The sequence below is a fragment of the Aethalodelphis obliquidens genome, unplaced genomic scaffold (assembly GCF_003676395.1).
Source record: "Aethalodelphis obliquidens isolate GAN/ISIS:26980383/991018 unplaced genomic scaffold, ASM367639v1 scaffold5, whole genome shotgun sequence".
In the NCBI taxonomy this organism is placed as follows: domain Eukaryota; kingdom Metazoa; phylum Chordata; class Mammalia; order Artiodactyla; family Delphinidae; genus Aethalodelphis; species Aethalodelphis obliquidens.
The window spans coordinates 15122515-15140358 of NW_020837949.1; the positions used below are offsets into that span (position 1 = coordinate 15122515).

At 45.0% G+C, this 17844-nt stretch overlaps 1 pseudogene; it reads right to left on the minus strand.

Annotated features, from left to right (window-relative positions):
* Window positions 1-559: 559 nt before the first annotated feature.
* On the minus strand, window positions 560-10442 carry LOC113618544 (RNA-binding protein with serine-rich domain 1 pseudogene; annotated as a pseudogene).
* Window positions 10443-17844: the final 7402 nt, after the last annotated feature.

Here is a 17844-nt window from a genome sequence, read left to right on the forward strand (position 1 = left end):
GGGAGACGTAGGTTTGTGTGTGTGTGTGTGTGCACGCACATGAGTACACGTGAAAAGAACCATTTTGGGTATTTGGCCCTAGAGGTCAGAAGAGGACTCGAGCGGGGGCGCAGGGCCAGGCTAACAGGAATGGCAGCTGCGTAAAAGCACACCTTTCCTGTGGGACCCTGTAGGCCAACAGGTTAGGGCACAACCAGCCCACCAGATAGGCCCCACATCATCTGTGGAATGGGAAAACATGCTCCCAGGCTGGGGCTGTACCACTTCCTGGAGCCCCCTGCTCATCCCTGCTGGCTCTGCCACTAAACTGACTCAGGAACTAGAAATGCGGAAGCTTTCTAGCCAGAAAACTGGAGGGCATCTTCATAAGCACGACCCCAAACCAACAACACTCCTGTAGCTGGAACTCTGCCGCCAGGGGAAACAGCAATTACTGCCTTCACCTTCGAAGCCTGCCCCTGAGTGAGGGATTTCTCTCCTACTGATCCTCCTGCTAGAAAAGTGACAAAAGTGAGTTGGATGGGATACAAGTCACAGGGCAGAGCTTCGGTGGCCCTGCTTATTGGGAGAAGGTGGAGCTGGGGCGGCTCCTGTGGCGGCGGCGTCCCGGGGAGCGGGATCGCCGGCGCACGGGGGACCTGCGCGGAGGGGAACGCGACCTGCTCCTCCTCCGTGGGGGTGACCTGCGCCACATGGGAGGCGGTGGCAGCATTCTCCTGGGAGGGCTAAATCGCCTGGGGGGTGGCCGAGGCCAGGGGGCCAGCAGAGCAGTGGCAGTGATCTCCTGGCCATCCATTTGTCCTCCGTCCATATGCTTCAGCGCCTTCTCGGCCTCATCTGGATTTTCAAACTCCACATATGCGTAGCCTTTAGACAGACGGGGGTGCATCCTGTCTACAGGTATGTCAATCTTTTAATTTTCCCGTAGGTGGAGAATATCTCCAGAATATGATCCTTGGTCACATTCCTGGTGAGCCTTCCAATGTGCACTTTGGTGGGTTTAGGGGAAGGGCTCCGCCTTTTCCTTTCCCTTCCATCTCTTTTGGGTGGTTTGGATTTGGGGCGGGAACGCTGCCTGTTGTCAGGCCTGCGCCGAGAAGGACTCGGAGAGCCAGGGGAGCTGCCGGAGCTGGAGCTGGGGGATGTGCTGGAACTTCCTGAGTGGCTCGATGCAGAAGATGAGCTGGAGCTGCTGCTGGAGCCCGAGCTGGAGGTCGAGCTGGACCGAGGCCTGGTGCTGCTGCTACCACTGGAAGCGCTGCGCCTCTTTCCAGTTTCATCCCTGCCACGATCCTTCTCGCTCGACTCCTTGGTGGCCCCCTTATCTTTGGAGCGATCCTTGGACTTCTCATCAAAGCGGTCTTTGCGTTTGGTAGGAGAAGGAGCCCTAGTGCTGGACTTTTTATTATTTTCTTTGACTCCTAGCAAGCTCTTCTTTTTCACTCCTGATAAATCTATTCTCCCCTTCTGAGGTGTTCAAAGCAGCAATGGCGGCCTCACTTATCTGAACTCTCACTTCTAACTTGAGTCTGACAAACAATCCCTAATTGATTTTATGCCAAAGTGCAGCAACTCCCCGGTCCAGGCGCCGGGCCGCGAGCACTTCCAGGGTAGGTAGGGCCCGGCGTTGCGGGCCCGGGTCTCCAGCCCGGCGAGAGGGCCCCGAGGGCGGAGGCCGGGTTCCCGGCTGCTCCGAATTCCGGGGTCCTCACTGGGCCCGCCACAGAGCCAGCGAAGCGAGGGCGCCCTTCCGCCCGCCGCGGCCCCGACCACTTCCGCTATTATTATTTTGAATGAACATTGATCTATTAGATCAACAGGAATAAGAAAAATTAAATATTTTATTTTCCTTTGATTTTTTTACTCTTTTTTACTGCTCTTCCTTTCTTTATGTAAATCTGAGTTTCTGACCTAAATAATCCTTTTCTCTACAGAACTTCTTTTAACATGTCTTAAAAGACAGGTCTATAGGCAAGAAATTCCCTGTTTTTGTTTGTCTGAGAAAGTCTTTATTTCTCCTTCACTTTTGAAGGAAATTTTTGCTGGTTAGAGATTTGTAGGCTCTTAGTTTTGTTCTTTCAACACTTTAAATATCTAACTGACCCTCTTTTTCCTTGCCTGGTTTCTGGAAAGAAGTTGGTATAATTCTTATCCTCATTCTTCTATAGGCAAGGGTTCTTTCCCCTTCTGGTTTCTTTCAAGAATTTTTTGTTTGTTTTGTTTTCTGCAGTTTGAATGATGTGCCTCAGTGTAGATGTTTGGTATTTATCATATTTGGTGTTCTCTGAGCTTTCTGGATTTGTGATTTGGTATCAGTCATTAACTTTGGAAAATTCTCAGCCGTTGTTAGTTCAAATATTTCTTCTTACCCTTTTTCTCCTTCTTCTGGTATTTCCATTTTATGTATGCTGCACCTCTGCAATTGTTCCACGTTTCGTGAGTGTTCTGTTTTTCTGTTTTTTTTTTTTTTTTTGCATTTCAGTTTTGGAAATTTCTATTAATATCTTCAAGCTCACTAATTCTTTCCTTGGCTGTGTCCAACAGACCAAGAAGGCCATCAAAGACAATCTTCATTTCTGTTACAATATTTTATTTTTTAATTTTAAACATGATTCTTCCTTAGAGTTTCCATTTTTTCTGCTGACATTATCCATCTGTATTTGATGTTATCCACCTTTTCCATTAGAGCCCTTAGAATACTAATCATAATTATTTTAAATTTCTGCCTCGTAATTCCAAAATTTCTGCCATATCTGAGACTGGTTTTGATGCTCACTTTGTCTCTTCAGACTGCATATTTTCTTGCCTTATAGCATGCCTTTGAATTTTTTGTTGAATGCTGAACATAATGTATTGGGTAATAGGAACTGAGATAAACATAAAACTGAGGTTTCATGTTTACCTGGGTAGGTGTTAGGTTGTGTTTACTGTCTGCTGTAGCTGTAGGTGTCAGAGAGTTCAACTTCCTCTAGTGTTTTTGTTTTTGCCTTCCCTGTTCCCTTTGGGCTTCTCTAGCAACTCTTTCTTAGTTAGAGACTGTTTCTTACAGCTCTGTCAGTTGTAACTCACTATTGTTATACCAGAATCCTGTTTATATGGTGACAAGGTATTACAGAAAGGAAGAAGTCTGTAATTTTATGATTGAATCTTGGTTTTTTTTTTTAGTGGGCCTGTGTCTATGGCTTGCAACCTTCAGAAGAATTTTTTTTTTTGCGGTACGTGGGCCTCTCACTGTTGTGGCCTTTCCCATTGCAGAGCACAGGCTCCGGATGCGCAGGCTCAGCAGCCATGGCTCACGGGCCCAGCCACTCCGCGGCATGTGGGATCTTCCCGGACCGGGGCACGAACCCATGTCCCCTGCATCGGCAGGCGGACTCTCAACCGCTGTGCCACCAGGGAAGCCCCAGAAGAATTTTTATAGGCTTTCCCCCTTCCTTTTATGTGAGACAGGAAGGCTAGAGAAGGACAGGAAGGCTGTCTAATTCCCCTCCCTCTGGGACAGGTTAGGCTCTGGTAAAGCATTAGTTTCTCTGAGGGTGAACTCTTTTTTTTTTTTTTAATAGAGAACAGAACTCTCCGTCTGGATATATTTATAGTGGTGATTTTCTCATTCTCCTACCCTAAACATGAGAAGATTTTTGTGTTATTTTCATCTTGAAAACCTGGTGGGACTACTGGAGGTAAATTCATGAAAGTATCAGGGGGCACCCTGAGACTGAGCCCCTAAGAGTTTTTAACTCTCAAGCCAGTCCTTGTTCCATCTCCAGTAACTAGTCAATAACATCTGAAGTGTTCCCACAGGCTTCAGCTCCAGTGGCTTCTGTTCCATGTAAGCTGTGATCCACCTGTCTCTTCAGTTTTTGGAGTGGGAATTTGTCCTGTAACCTCAATTTTCTGATGGTTTTAAGAAGAATGATTGATTTTCAGTTTGTACAGCTTTTTTCTTGTTTTGAGGTTGGGAGTGATGACTTCCAAGCTCTTTTACATATTGGAATGGAAACCACCAAAGAGGCTTGCATTTTTCTGTATAAAATCTTTCTATCAATTTCCTTTTGAGGTCACCATTGGCGGGGCTTGTGCTCAGAGAGCATCTAAGGGTAGCTTTCTAAGGTGCTGTCATCCACAGGTAGCTTAAAGTAGGAGTTCAGGGCTCTTCACTTTCAGGTAAGTGTTCTGTCAGTTAGCTCTGTGTTGCAGCTTACATCTGAGGCAAACTCCACACATAGGATCACTGCCACTTTACCTCATTCTTTCCTGCTTTTACCCAACTACTTTAAAAACAGACTTTTCCTCTGTTTTTGGACCATCTGCAACCCACCTCTGGGGGACCCTGGTGCCTAAAATCTCCTGAGACTGTCTGGGCTTCAACACTGTGAACCAGGAGCACTAGTCCTACCCACTTGTGGTTTGGCACTACCTGATATGAATCAATTTTTGCTTAAATAAACTCAAATTTAAAAAGCAAAACAAAACCATTGTGAGTTAGTTTGCTTATATTCCACTTCCACATACCGTTGTGCCCTCCTTTCAGGCACTCTCTGGCCTGGTAAGCAAATTACCTATCTTTCATTTTCATTCCAGCTCCCAAACTTTGGTTGACAACATTTCTCCCCTACTGGCCTATTCTCTTTGCCCTTTCAGGTTTGTGACTCATAGGACTTTACTATTATTCAGTAGTTTCTGGATGAGCAGAGACAAACATATATTCAACTAACATACTTAATTGGAGATATTTTTGCCCTACTTAGTGTCAAAGAAAATATTATTCGTAACACTTGTGTTAAAAGATAAACCAGAACTTATTAAATTTTAAAGTTTATTTGGATGTGGGAAAAAGGGAACTCTTGTACACCACTGGTGGGAATGTAAACTGATGCAGCCACTGTGGAAAACATTATGGAAATTTCTAAAATATCTAAAACTAGAACTACCACATGACCCAGCAATTCCACTCCTAGGTATGTAACCAAAAAGAACAAGGACACTAATTCAAAATGATACATGTACCCCAATGTTCATATTATTGATATTTATAATTGCCAAGATATGGAAGCAACCTAAGTGTCCATCAACAGATGAATGGATAAAGAAGATGTGATATGTATATATATTATACATATATAAAATGGAATGCTACTCAGTCATAAAAAAGAAGGGAATTTTGCCATCTGCAACAACATGGATGGACTTGGAGGGTATTATGCTAAGTGAAATAAGTCAGACAAAGACAAATATTATATGATATCACTTATATGTGGGATCTAAAAAATACAACACTTTAGTGAATAAATCATAAAAGCAGCAAACTCACAGATATAGAGAACAAACTAATGGTTACCAGGGGAAAGGGAAGCGGGGAGGGAAAATATAGGAGTAGGGGATTAAGAAGTACAAACTATTATGTATAAAGTAAGCTACAAGGATATATTATTGTACAACACAGAATATAGTCAATATTTTATAATACATATAAATGTAGTATAACCTTTAAAAATTGTGAATCACTGTATTGTACACCTGTAACATATAATATTATACATCAACGATAACTCAATAAAATTTTTTAAAAATAAAATAAAAAGCTGGGGGAAAAAAAAAAAGAATCAGGCAGCACCAGAACTGAAGTGGCTAGGAGCACCCCATTGGCAAGAGCTAAGGGAAAGATGTGGAAGCATCTTTTATAGGGAAGATGTGGAAGCAAAGCAAGGAAGTTATCTGACTGGCTGTAATAAGTGTTTGCATATTTGGGAAAGGCTACTTGTCTGTTCGTGATCTGTTGTCTGTAGGTTTTGATTTCTTAACCTTGAGGCATTTTAGGCTTAGGTTTGGGTTTGCTTACATAGGCTACTAAGGCATTAAAGCCACCTTAGTCTAACACCCTCCTTGTTTAACTAACTTAACACCTATTAAAGACGCAGAGGCAGATCTTATTCAGGACTATCTTGATAAGTACAGGGACTAGTGTAGTAGAATTTTGCAGTGAGAGAGATTGGGCTCAGTTCTGAATACAACAAAGGAACATGGAGATTTATAGCCAAGAAGCAGGGTGGGGGTGAAGGGGTCGGTGGATGGAAAATTATTAAAAGATGGGTAATTCTTCACTACACTGACCTATCAAGATTCTTGATGAAGACAGGGTAGGGCGATATTGCCTGGGGGATGGTGGGGAATGAGGAATTTGATCAGATACAGAGGGTGATTAGATATCAAGGGTGGGGATTCTGGCTAAACCGACTGCAGGATTCTTGCTAAAATTGGACAATTCAAAGATGGACACAGAAGGCCAACATCAGCAGGTGCACCTGAGATGGAGGCTCTAGAAAAACCCCAGTAAAGCTGCCCAAGGAGAGAATCCTCGTCACAAGTTCTTTTTTTTTCATGGTTATCACCAGAATGTAAATATCATTTAGCCAACTCTTTCTCATTTGTACTAAGAAAGATAATGGCCAGCCCAGCATCCTGGACTTCATCAAGCTTATTAGATATAAGTGTAACTTACATTTCTATCATTATTGTCAGTCTGATAAGATCAAAGCTGATTCTTTCTGATTTCCACAGAACTCTGTCATTGTCTGGTATTTCCTGAAGCCTGAAGCTCTGTTTTTATAAAGTGTTTGATGGTTGTGTGTAAGGAAACAGGAGAATTTTCAGGTAAAAGTGGCTCTGTGATTAGGTGCTAGATGAAGCGGCCAAGGAACCTCATAAATTCTTCAGCAGAACGCTGCAGGCTGAGTCCCTGCTGCCTTTGTGTTTGGAATTTAAAACTATTCCCAAGGTATGTATGTATGAGCACTGCTCTCTGTTCACAATGCCCCCTTCTCTATAACATGGTCATTTCTCACAATGCATTATCTGTTTTCTTTTGACAGAAAATTTTTGTGTGTTATAACTTTGATTTTGCTACTGCTCCATTTTTTCTGATTTTTTTTTTTTTAGTAATGCCTGCTTTTCTTTCATCTGTATCATCTCTTTATTTTATCTATTTTAGTTCAGCTGCTATCTTTTGTTGTATTATTTCTCTTATGAAAGTCAATTCTGGTTTGAACTGATGAGAATAAACAGAATAAACTGTGTATATTTTATTCAAAAATCTTATGCTTTATGAAGTAACTCAACTGGAGGTGGGCTTGTGTGAGAATTTCACATGAGCCTTTCCTATCTTACTCTTCTATTGTTTGTAATATTGGGTTATTTTGTTTGTAATACTAGGTTAATTTTTTTTAATCCTATGTTTTTATTTGTTTATCTTGAAATTATCTAAATGTTTTCCTTGGTGGGGAGAGGGGGTACTGATTTTAAGGCTGGTGAATTAAAATCTGTTTGACCTTAGAGAGAGTTATCCAGGGACAATATTAAAATTAACTCAGCATTGAAAATTTTGCTTTTGGGTTTTCATTCACTTGGAGGTCTCTTCTCATTCATAGTGGAGGCAAGATTATCCTAAGGAGTGCCTCCACAGTGTTTTCTAAGAGCTATTCAGTATTTTTTAGTTTCCTTTGTAGATGCAAATTATCAGTTCAAACCATCTAAGCAAAGAAAAAAGACCTTTCCAAATCTCATCTGAGAAGAAAATCTCCTCGAGAGTGAAGTCCCAGTTCAGAGAACAAAGGAAGAATAGACCAGAGGTTTATTTACCTTTCACTGCTTCTGGGATTCAGAGACCAGCAAGCATACAGATGCAAAAGGAAGCTTAGGGCTAGACATTCTTTTTTCTACTCTTTCTTTCTTCTTCTTTTGTGAGATGCTATAGACAGACTTGCCCAGAGGCAAGGGAGCTAAGGAGTTTATAAACCTGGGTGGGGGAAGGGTGGGGGAAGGGTGGGGGGTGAGCAATGCCATGGTAGTATTATAAAGCTTTTGTTACTGATTAAGGTCAAGGGAATGGTGAAATACAGACTCCAGAGAAGAGTCCTATGGGACTGCAATCTAAGAGTGCTGGGTTTGGGAAGATGAATAGTAACTTTCCCTCTTGGGAGGATTAACAGGATGGAGAGGTCTTTCCCTTAGGAGATTGTGATAAGCCAAACTTGGAATGGGATCCTTCCCCAATATCCCAACTCCTCTTGAGAATCATGGACTACATTGAGAGGAGAGTATTATTCATAACAGCTAAGGTTAGGACAAAAGAGGACTTGGGCTTCTATGGTGACTTCCAAGCCTAAACCAAATGTCATTCTTAAAGGCAGGTGATGAGTCTTATTTTTGTAATCACAAATACTGGTGTTGCTGTCACCACAAAGCCCACTGACAATTCCCAGGGAATAAAAATAGAATCTGGGTAATAAAATAGAAAAAATAAAACATTTTTTCGTTTGTGCTTAGTCTAGTTTCACTTGGGTACCACGTGCAGAGGCCCTGCAACCTGGCACTTCAGACCAGAGTTCCTTGTGTGAAATGGCTGTGCGTGATATCTCAGCTTGGTGGGCTGTGTGCAAAAGTGCTGTGCTCAACACTGCAATTCAAGATGGTGGCAGCATACTGTGTGTAGAAATGCTGCACCCAGCACTTTGGATCGCTGTGAGCAGTACAGCTGTGCCTGACCCTCGAGAAGTCCAATTCCCTCCCTGCTGACAAGAACCCTATAAGGCAGCCCTGCCAATGGCCTTTAAGGGAGAGCATGGACTCTAGAGTGCAAGCTCATACCTCTGCATTCCTTGAGGAAAGAATAAAGCTTTCCTTTGCTTCTGAATGAAACTCAGCCTCATTCTATTGGTGCGAGTGAACCCTTTTGGGGGGACCAACTCGGGAGGTTTGGTAACAAATTTTTGGTGACCCAGATGGGACTGATTGTGGCCCTCCCACCTGGACCCACCCACCAGGCTCTGGACTTGCTAGACACTCTAGGAACTAGAGAGGCTAAGCTGCTCTATCCTTGAGTCAGTGCCATCTAACCTCCCACGCGGGGTATTTTGACTGAGGAGGGACTAACCGTCTCTAGCACGGGTCATTACAAATTCAAGGGGGCGTCTCCAAGTAACATCAGCATCCACGCCACTTGGACATCTCCTATTTGGGTCTTCTGAGGAACCCATTAACAGTTTGGTATTGGTTCCAAATTTCCTGAACTGGAAGTCTTATTTGAGCCAAATCTTGTGGCATTTGCACGCCAACAAATCACTCCAACCTCCCTCTCAGTAGTTGGAAACAAATCTAAAACAGAACATCTAAGGTACGGGGAACCAAATGTCCTCCATACTTATGCCCATTAGGGTGAATCCTGAAGAACTGTAAGTTCTTCAGGTATCATCCCCTGACCAGAAAACAGTTAATCTTCCTATGTAATACAGCCTGGTCCCAATATTAGCTGGGAGATGGAGAAAGTTGGCATGTCAGTGAATCTCTAAATTACAATACCATTTTACAACCGGACCTTCTATGCCAGAAACAAAAGAAATGGAAAGAAATTCCCTATGTCGTTTTTCATGGGCTTTTTCAGAACAAAGGCCTTCAAAAAGGTTGTGGGCTCTCTGCACTGAGGTAATACCAGTCCTTGACCCTTCCGCTGAGGACCTTCTTGATCTCCTCCCTAACCTTCCTCCTACTACTCCCTCCCTACCCCCTTCCTTCGTATAACCTGATTTGGGCCACAGACCTAAGCAGTCCCCTCCATATCAGCCTCCTCCCCTGGAACGTGGTTCAGCACATAAACGGAGTGGGACTAATTACCAGATAGGGTCCAACAACCCACAAGGAAAAGTACTCCCTTTGAGGCTGGTCCCCAGTGGAGAAGGAGGGCTCATCCAGGTATACAACAATTTACCACTTCTGATCTGTACAACTGGAAAAGTCATAGCAAGGGGTTGAGGTAAGATCCAGAGAGGTTCCTGAATCTGATTAGGGGAATTTTTCAGACCCATGACCCTACCTGGGCTGACATTTAGAGCCTCCTCAATGTACTCCTAATGAGGAAGAAAAGGCCACAGTCTTTTTGAAAACCTGAGAGGAAGCATACAAAGAGAACAGAAACAATGTAGGTCATGCCATTTTCAGACCTGGGAATCAAGCGGTCCTAGATAACAAACCCAACCGGGACTGAGACAATGGAGAAGCAGGTAAAAGACAGGCTGACACATTATAAAAATATGACCTAAATGGAATCCAGGCAGCAGGAAAGAAACCTGTCAATTGGACTAAGATAAAGCAAATCAGGGATTTCCCTGGTGGTCCAGTGGTTGGGACTCCATGTTTCCAATGCAGGGGCGATGGGTTCGATCCCTGGTTGGGCAACTGGGATCCCACATGCTGTGTGGCACAGCCAAAAGATTAAAAAAATAAATAAATAAGTAAAGGAGAACAACCAGGAGCCAACAGAAAAAAGACCCTTCGGCATTGCTAGAGCGCCTCAAGGAGTGTCTCTGAATTTATAGTACCACTGACCCCGAGTCATTGGAAGGGAATACAAGCCTGAGGGCATATTTTATTTCCCAAAGTGCCCTCGCCATTATGCATAAACTTCAGAATCTGGAAATAGAACCAGATACCCCTATCTCTTGCCTGGTGGAGGTTGCCTACTGCGTGTTTAAAAACAGATATATAGAGGAGGAAAAGTAAGGATAAAAACACCCAGAGGCAGGCCCACCTACTGGCTATTGCCCTCTAGTGTCAACCGGTCAGCACAGGAATCTGGACTAACTGCCCACAGAGACCTTTCACTCTGGTGAGTGACCACTGGCCCCCACTGAGGGACAGCAAACCAAGGAAACTAGGACCCAATCAGTGTGCCATATGTAAACAAGAGGGACACTGGAAGAGAGAATGCTCTCACTGCCCCCAAAGGGGGACAGAAGTGGCAGATCCTGCCCACTACCCTGAAGGCAGATGGTCCAAACAGAAGAAGAATGCCAGGGCCAGGGGACTCCTAAGCTGGCACTCCAACTGACCCCCAAGGAGCCCTGGCTGACACTGGACATAGAGAAAAAAACCTGTTGAATTCTTAGTTGACATTGGTGTCACTTACTTGGTTTTGAACACCAGATCAGGCAAACACAGTCACAAGAGTTGTAAAATTATGGGGTTATCAGGGAAGGCCCAAGAATGGGCATTCATAGAGCCATTAGAATGCTCACCCATTCCTTCCTATATGTCTCCAAATGCCTATATCTCTGCTAGGAAGGGATATCTTACATAAATTGGGAATTACTATCCACCTAATGGGAGACAAAATGGAGACTGGCATCCCCTAGACAAGGGGCACAAGATGATAATGGCTGAGGACAAACCTCCCTGGACATAGCAAGTTGACCTCCCTGGAAGAAATCCTGAGGTCTGGGCCCCGGGATGGGTGGGACGAGCTAAAGGAGCCAGTCCTGTGATGGTCCATCTAAAACCCAGACATACATGGCCCAATAGAAAATGGTACCCTCTCTGTCAGGAGGCCTTGTTGGGCATTGCCCCTGTTATACAGGGCCTAGTTGACCAGGGCCTTATTAGGCCATGCCAATCCACCTGTAATACCCCCAATTCTCCCCATAAAGAAACCCAGTGGGGAACCCTGGATGGTACAGGACCTCAGGGCAGTCACTGAAGCCACAGAGAATATACATCCAGTCGGCCCTAATCTCTACACCCTGCTGACCACTCTACAATCCACCAGGACCTGGTATTCTGTATTAGATTTAAAATATGCCTTCTTCTGTATTTTAATCACCCCAGAGTCACATGAAATTGTTGCTTTTGAGTGGCAGGAGCCAAACACACAACAAAAACAATACTGCCGGACAGTCCCACCCTAAGGGTTCAAAAATTCCCCCATCATCTTTGGGGAAACTTTAGCTAAAGACCTTAAAGATCTATCAATATATCTGGGGGAGGGTTCCCTCATATAGAAGAGGACATTCTGATCACCAACCTTACTAAGGAGGCCTCTGACAAAAATACTGTAACCACCCGGAACCACCTAGCTGATGAAAGATATAAGGTGTCCAAGAAAAAGACTCAAATATCACAAACTGAGGTTACCTACATAGGCCTCATCCTCACAGAAGGTCAGACAAGCCTACCCCAGGAAAGGAATGAAGCCATTTGCAGTCTTGCCCCTCTTAAAACTAGAAGACAGCTTAGGGGCTTCCTGCGGATGGCTGGGCTTTGCCACATCTGGATACCTAATGGTCTAATAGCTAGGCCTTTATATGAAAAATTGAAAGAAAAGGATCTTCATCCTTCCAGAATGTGAAGGGGCCTTTCAAGAATGGAGAAAGCAGGGACTTCCCTGGCGGTCCAGTGGTTAAGACTCCGCACTCGCGATGCGGGGGGTACAGGTTCGATCCCTGGTCAGGGAACTAAGATCCTGCATGCCACACAGTGCGGCCAAAAAAAAAAAAGAATTGAGAACGCAAACAACAAGGTCCTATAGCACAGGGAACTATATTCAATATCCTGTGATAAACCATGATGGAAAAGAATGTATATATAAAAAAAGAATGTCCGTATGTGTATAACTGAGTCACTTGGTTGTACAGCAGAGATTGGTACAGCATTGTACATCAACCATACTTCAATTAAAAAAAAAAAAAAGAATTGGGAAAGCAATTACTTCAGGTCCCTGCTCTGGCCCTCCCAGATTTAGTTAAACCCTTTGACCTTTACATTCATGAGAGAAGGGGAATTGTCTTTAGGGTATTAGATCAAAAACTGGGACCCCTTACTTGGGTGGTTGCTTATTTCTCTAAACAATTAGATAAAACCGCTAAGGGATGGGCTCCTTGCCTGCAGGCAGCAGCAGCTACTTCAATCCTCCTAACAGAGGCTGAAAAGTTAATGTTTCGTCAGCCAGTCACTATTTGGACTCTCCACCAGGGTCAGGCTTTAGTAAGTTCTAAGGGAACAGAGCGGCTATCCCCCGGAAGTTCGATTCAGCTTCAGGCTATGCTTTTAGACAACTGTCATTACCATAAAAACCTGTCACACCCTAAATCCTGCCACCCTGCTACCCACAGGAATGGGGCCCCTGGAGCATGATTGTACAGAACATGATATACTCCAGTTGCCCTGACCCAGGAAGTGAGCTTCTCCCACACGCCAAAGAGGAATGGTTCACAGATGGGAGCAATTTTATGAGAGAGAAAAAAAGGATGGCGGGATATGCAGGGACATCTCAGACCCGAGTCATTGAGGCATGAAGCCTACCCCAGGGACCTCAGCCCAAAAGGCCTAGCTGATGGTCCTCACCTGAGCCCCAGAGCTCAGGACAGGGAAGATCTTAGATGTTTACACAGGCTGCTGGCATGCCTATGCCATCCTACATGCACACGGGGCTATTTGGAAGAAAAGAGGTATGTTTACTGCAGAGAAGAAGCAGGTGGAACACGGCTTAAACATATTGAGACTCCTAGAAGCAGTGCAACTCCCGAAAAAAGTGGTGGTGATTCACTGGAGGGGTCATCAAAAAGGGAATACAGAGGTAATAAAGGGAAACAGCAAAGCAGAGGCAACTGCCGAAAGGGCGGTCCTAGAACCAGTAACTTGGCAATTACTCCTCATACCTAAAAGGCCAGATCTATCCAATTACTCCCCAGTCTATACAAAGGAAGAATGAGACAAAGCCCAGAAATGGGGCTGCAACAGAGATCTAGGAGGCCAGGGGTGGCTAGTTAATGAACACGGGAAATACTTCTTTTCCCAAACTGCAGCTTGTCAAGCCATGAGGGAGGCTCATCAAGGAACTCATTACAGAAGGGAAGCCCTACATACGTAATCGGTTAGTTGAGGTCGTGGTAACTCCTGGCATGAAAAATATCATCAGTTGGATGGTTGAGACCTGCCTCATCTAAACAGGAACACACCCAACATCAGAGCCCTCAGAGGTCCCCAGATAAGACCCATTTAGACCATAGGGACATATCCTGGGGAAGACCGACTGATTGATTTCACTGTCCTGCTGAGAGTACTAGGCAATTTCAGGTATCTCTTGGTGCTAGTGGACACGTTTTCAGGGTAAGTAGAGGCGTTCCCCACTAGAACTGAAATGGCAGCTGAAGTGCCTAACGTATTACTAAAAGAGATAATACCCAAGATCCCGACTAAGTGATAATGGTCCAGCATTCATGTCACAAATGGCAAAAGGGACAAGTGCCCCAGGCATAAAATGGACCTTGCACTCAGCCTGGAGACCCCAATCATTGAGAAAAGTAGAGATCCAATCAGACCTTAAAATGAACCTTAGCCAAGCTATGCCTGAAGACTCAAGAAAATTGGATTAAATTACTCCCAACTGCCCTGCTATGCATGTCGTTTGCTCCAAGATATAAGTTAAATTTAAGTGTATTTGAACTTACATATGGTAGACCCATTTTCAAAGCCTCAGAGAAGGGACACCTTAGCCCCCTTGAAATGGAACAACTCAAGTACACCCTCCAGGTAGGAGAAACCATGAAAGCCCTCACAGAATATGGTAACCAGGTGCTATCCGTACCCACTGACACAGCCCTCCACCCCTTCTGGCCTGGAGACTGGGTGTATCTAAAAACCTGGAAAATCAGCAACCCCCGAGACCAGCTTACTCCTGAGTGGAACAAACCCCACTTGGTGATCCTAACCACCTATTCTGCCCTGAAGTTGCAGGAGGTCACTCCATGGGTACACCACAGTTGAGTGAAGAGGGCTCCCGAGCCCCAGCTTCTGATAACCTGGGGCAACGGACCCCCTTGATTACTTGTGTGAACCTCTCTCTGATCTGAAGCTTCTCTTCCAAAAACCAACAAAAGTGTGCCCCCAAAGAGCAGACTACTAATGGCAGGAATCATTGCTCTCATAGGGGTTCTAGTGACCTTGGCCAGGGGAATCTTATATAATTCTGTCAACATAAAAAACGTAACAGCCATTGTGGTGTTGGTGGCCAATAAGACCCACCTCAACTTCAAGCTATGACAAAAGTCCATTGGCTCACTGGCTGGTATAGTCCTGGGTAACCGAATTGCCTTAGATGATCTGTTAGCTGCCTGGGGAGGGGTCTGTGTGCTGGAAAATACACTGTGCAGTTTTTGCATTGATGAAAGTGGCCTGATTGGAGCAAGCACAGACAGACCACTGGGAAAAGCCACTTGGCTGGCAGAAACCAGGCCGCCTAATCTGGCCAAACATATGTGGAGGGAGTAACGCAGACCCTCCGGAGCGTCACCTGGTTTGTACCTTTCCTGGGCCCCTTCATGACCATTATTCTCTTGCTAATATTTGGGCCTGCATCCTAAATTGTCTGCTGTCCTTTGTCTCCAAAAGTTTAGAATCTATAAAACTCCAAGCGGCGGTCACTCGGGGATGTGAAGAGTCACAGTTGAGGCCTGGTGACAACCAAACAGATCTAAGGGCTGCTGGGGACAACTTCTGCTCCTCTAACCGGGGTTGTAACAACCGACGCCCAAACTTAGCAGGAAGCAGTTATAGAAGACGGACCCGTTGCCCCTCAGTGCCCCTCAAGATTGAGGAGCGGCACAGAAGACAGGAGGGATTTGTCACCAGCAAAGCCCATTAACAATTCCTGGGGAGTAAAAATAGAATCTGGGTAATAAAGTCTAACCTTTTTTTTTTCCCCCTCTGTGTTTCGTCTGATTTCACTCGCTCATAGGGTGCCAGGGGCAGACGCCTCTCACCTGGTGCTCCAGACCAGACCTCCTCCTGTGAAACCGCTACGCAGGCACCTCAGCCGGGCTGGTTGCGGGCAGAAGCTCTGAGAACGACACTCAGTGCAAGATGGCGTCACCGGGCTGTGCGCAGAGACGCTGCGGCCAGCACTGCGATCTGGAACGAGAGCCACGCCGCTGAGCCAGCCTCGCGAGAGCTCCGCCCCCTTTCCCGGCTAACGAGATCCCTATAAAGCAGCTGGACCCGCAACCTCTCTGGAGCGTGTGCCTCTCCAAAGAGTAAAACTTTTGGGCTTCCCTGGTGGCGCAGTGGTTGGGAGTCCGCCTGCCGATTCAGGGGATACGGGTTCGTGCCTCGGTCCAGGAAGATCTCACATGCCGCGGAGCGGCTAGGCCGGTGAGCCATGGCCGCTGAGCCTGCACGTCCAGAGCCTGTGCTCTGCAACGGGAGAGGCCACAACAGTGAGAGGCCCGCATACCGCAATAAAAAAAAAAAAAAAAGAATAAAACTTTCCTTTGCTTTTGAACCAAACTCTGCCTCGTTCTATTGGCTGGAAGGACACCAGGCCAGAGGACCGTTGCTGGGGGCTGCCCTGAAAGGGTAGGTAACTACCTTGTCAGACTAGGAGATATGAATAGCCCCAAGAAATAGTGAGCAATATGTGTCTGTGATTACATGATCCTTACAATGAATTCAAATTGTTTCAGCATAGACAGTGTGGTATGATATGTTCAATTTAGTTTTATTCTCTTCTTAGGAACGGTTACGCGATATTTGAAGAACCCTAATTGGGAAAACACACGCTGCGGGGTGGTAGGTTAAATTTGAAATTCTCCATTCAGAAGCCACATTCCGGAGGGGTTTGGTTACAGGCTCCAGCCATCTTTATCTTATGTCTATCCCAGGGGCTTTGTTAATTAGCATACTGAGGTTAGAAATAATTTCTCATTGGTGAAATGAATTTCAGATGAGTTTCAATTATGTGGATTGGCTAAACATGTCTTAGGCATACCCTTGCCTTTGCGTAAACAACATTAAAAAAATCTGGCCAGCCGAACAGTTTATACGCTTTGGATTATCTCTCCACGTTTGGGATGCTAAAGTGTGTTTTGGGCTGTAATGGGAGGATTCTTTCACCTGACACTGATTTGAGAGCTCAGTCCTGCCACAAAGCTGGAACCTTGTTCTCCTTGCCTCTAGTGCCTGTAGGATGCTGGGCACGTAAAAGGCCCAAGTGCTGAGACTTCATCTATCTCAGTAAGCAGGTCATGTGATGGGTTGGGACCTGATTGCTAAATATTTATACGTGTGGCAGAATGCGGTCTGAGACTTGTTTTCATTATAACACACCATCTGGAAGTGAGGTCCCCGTAGTTGTCACCTGCCTCTAATTATTGAAAGGCATGCGTATCTACCAAAGGCAAGTAACAGGGGCTTCCCTGGTGGCGCAGTGGTTAAAAATCCACCTGCCAGTGCAGGAGACACGGGTTTGACCCCGGGCCCAGGAAGATCCCACATGCCACGGAGCAACTAAGCCCGTGCACCACAACCACTGAGCCTATGCTCTAGAGCTCGCGAGCCACAACTACTGAGCCCACACACCACAACTACTGAAGCCCATGCACCTAGAGCCTGTGCTCCGCAACAAGAGAAGCCACTGCAATGAGAAGACCGCACACTGCAATGAAGAGTAGCCTCTGCTCGCCGCAACTAGAGAAAGCCCACGCATAGCAACAAAGACCCAATGCAGCCAAAAATAAACATAAAAAATAAATAAATTTACAAAAAAAAAAAAAAAAAAGGCAAGTAATAACCGTGCATGACCAAACGGACCGAGGTACACTTGAAACAACACTGCAACCCCTTCCTTGTATCCTTCATGGTCTTCAGCCACAAATGCATGCAAGTGACCAGATGAATATCTGTAATATTTGCATTTCTTTTAAAAATCACTTCTTCTTTCTCAGATTTCTTCATAGCACCAAATAGAACTTAAATATATGTATCTGATTCAGGGAATCTGGCAGAACTAGGAGATAAAGAACAAATCTAGAAAAGGTGTAATAAAATATAGTGTAGAGGAGGAAAAGCAATTTCCCTCCTACCCTTCTAGCTTCTGTGACTGATATAAGAATTAAATTGACATAAAACAGCTTAACAGGATGGGAAAAAAAAAAGTAACTGCATATATATGCACGGAAGCCCCACAAAAATATGAGATTTCAAATGTTGCCAGAGGATTGAGACTTATATAGCATCCTGAGCTAA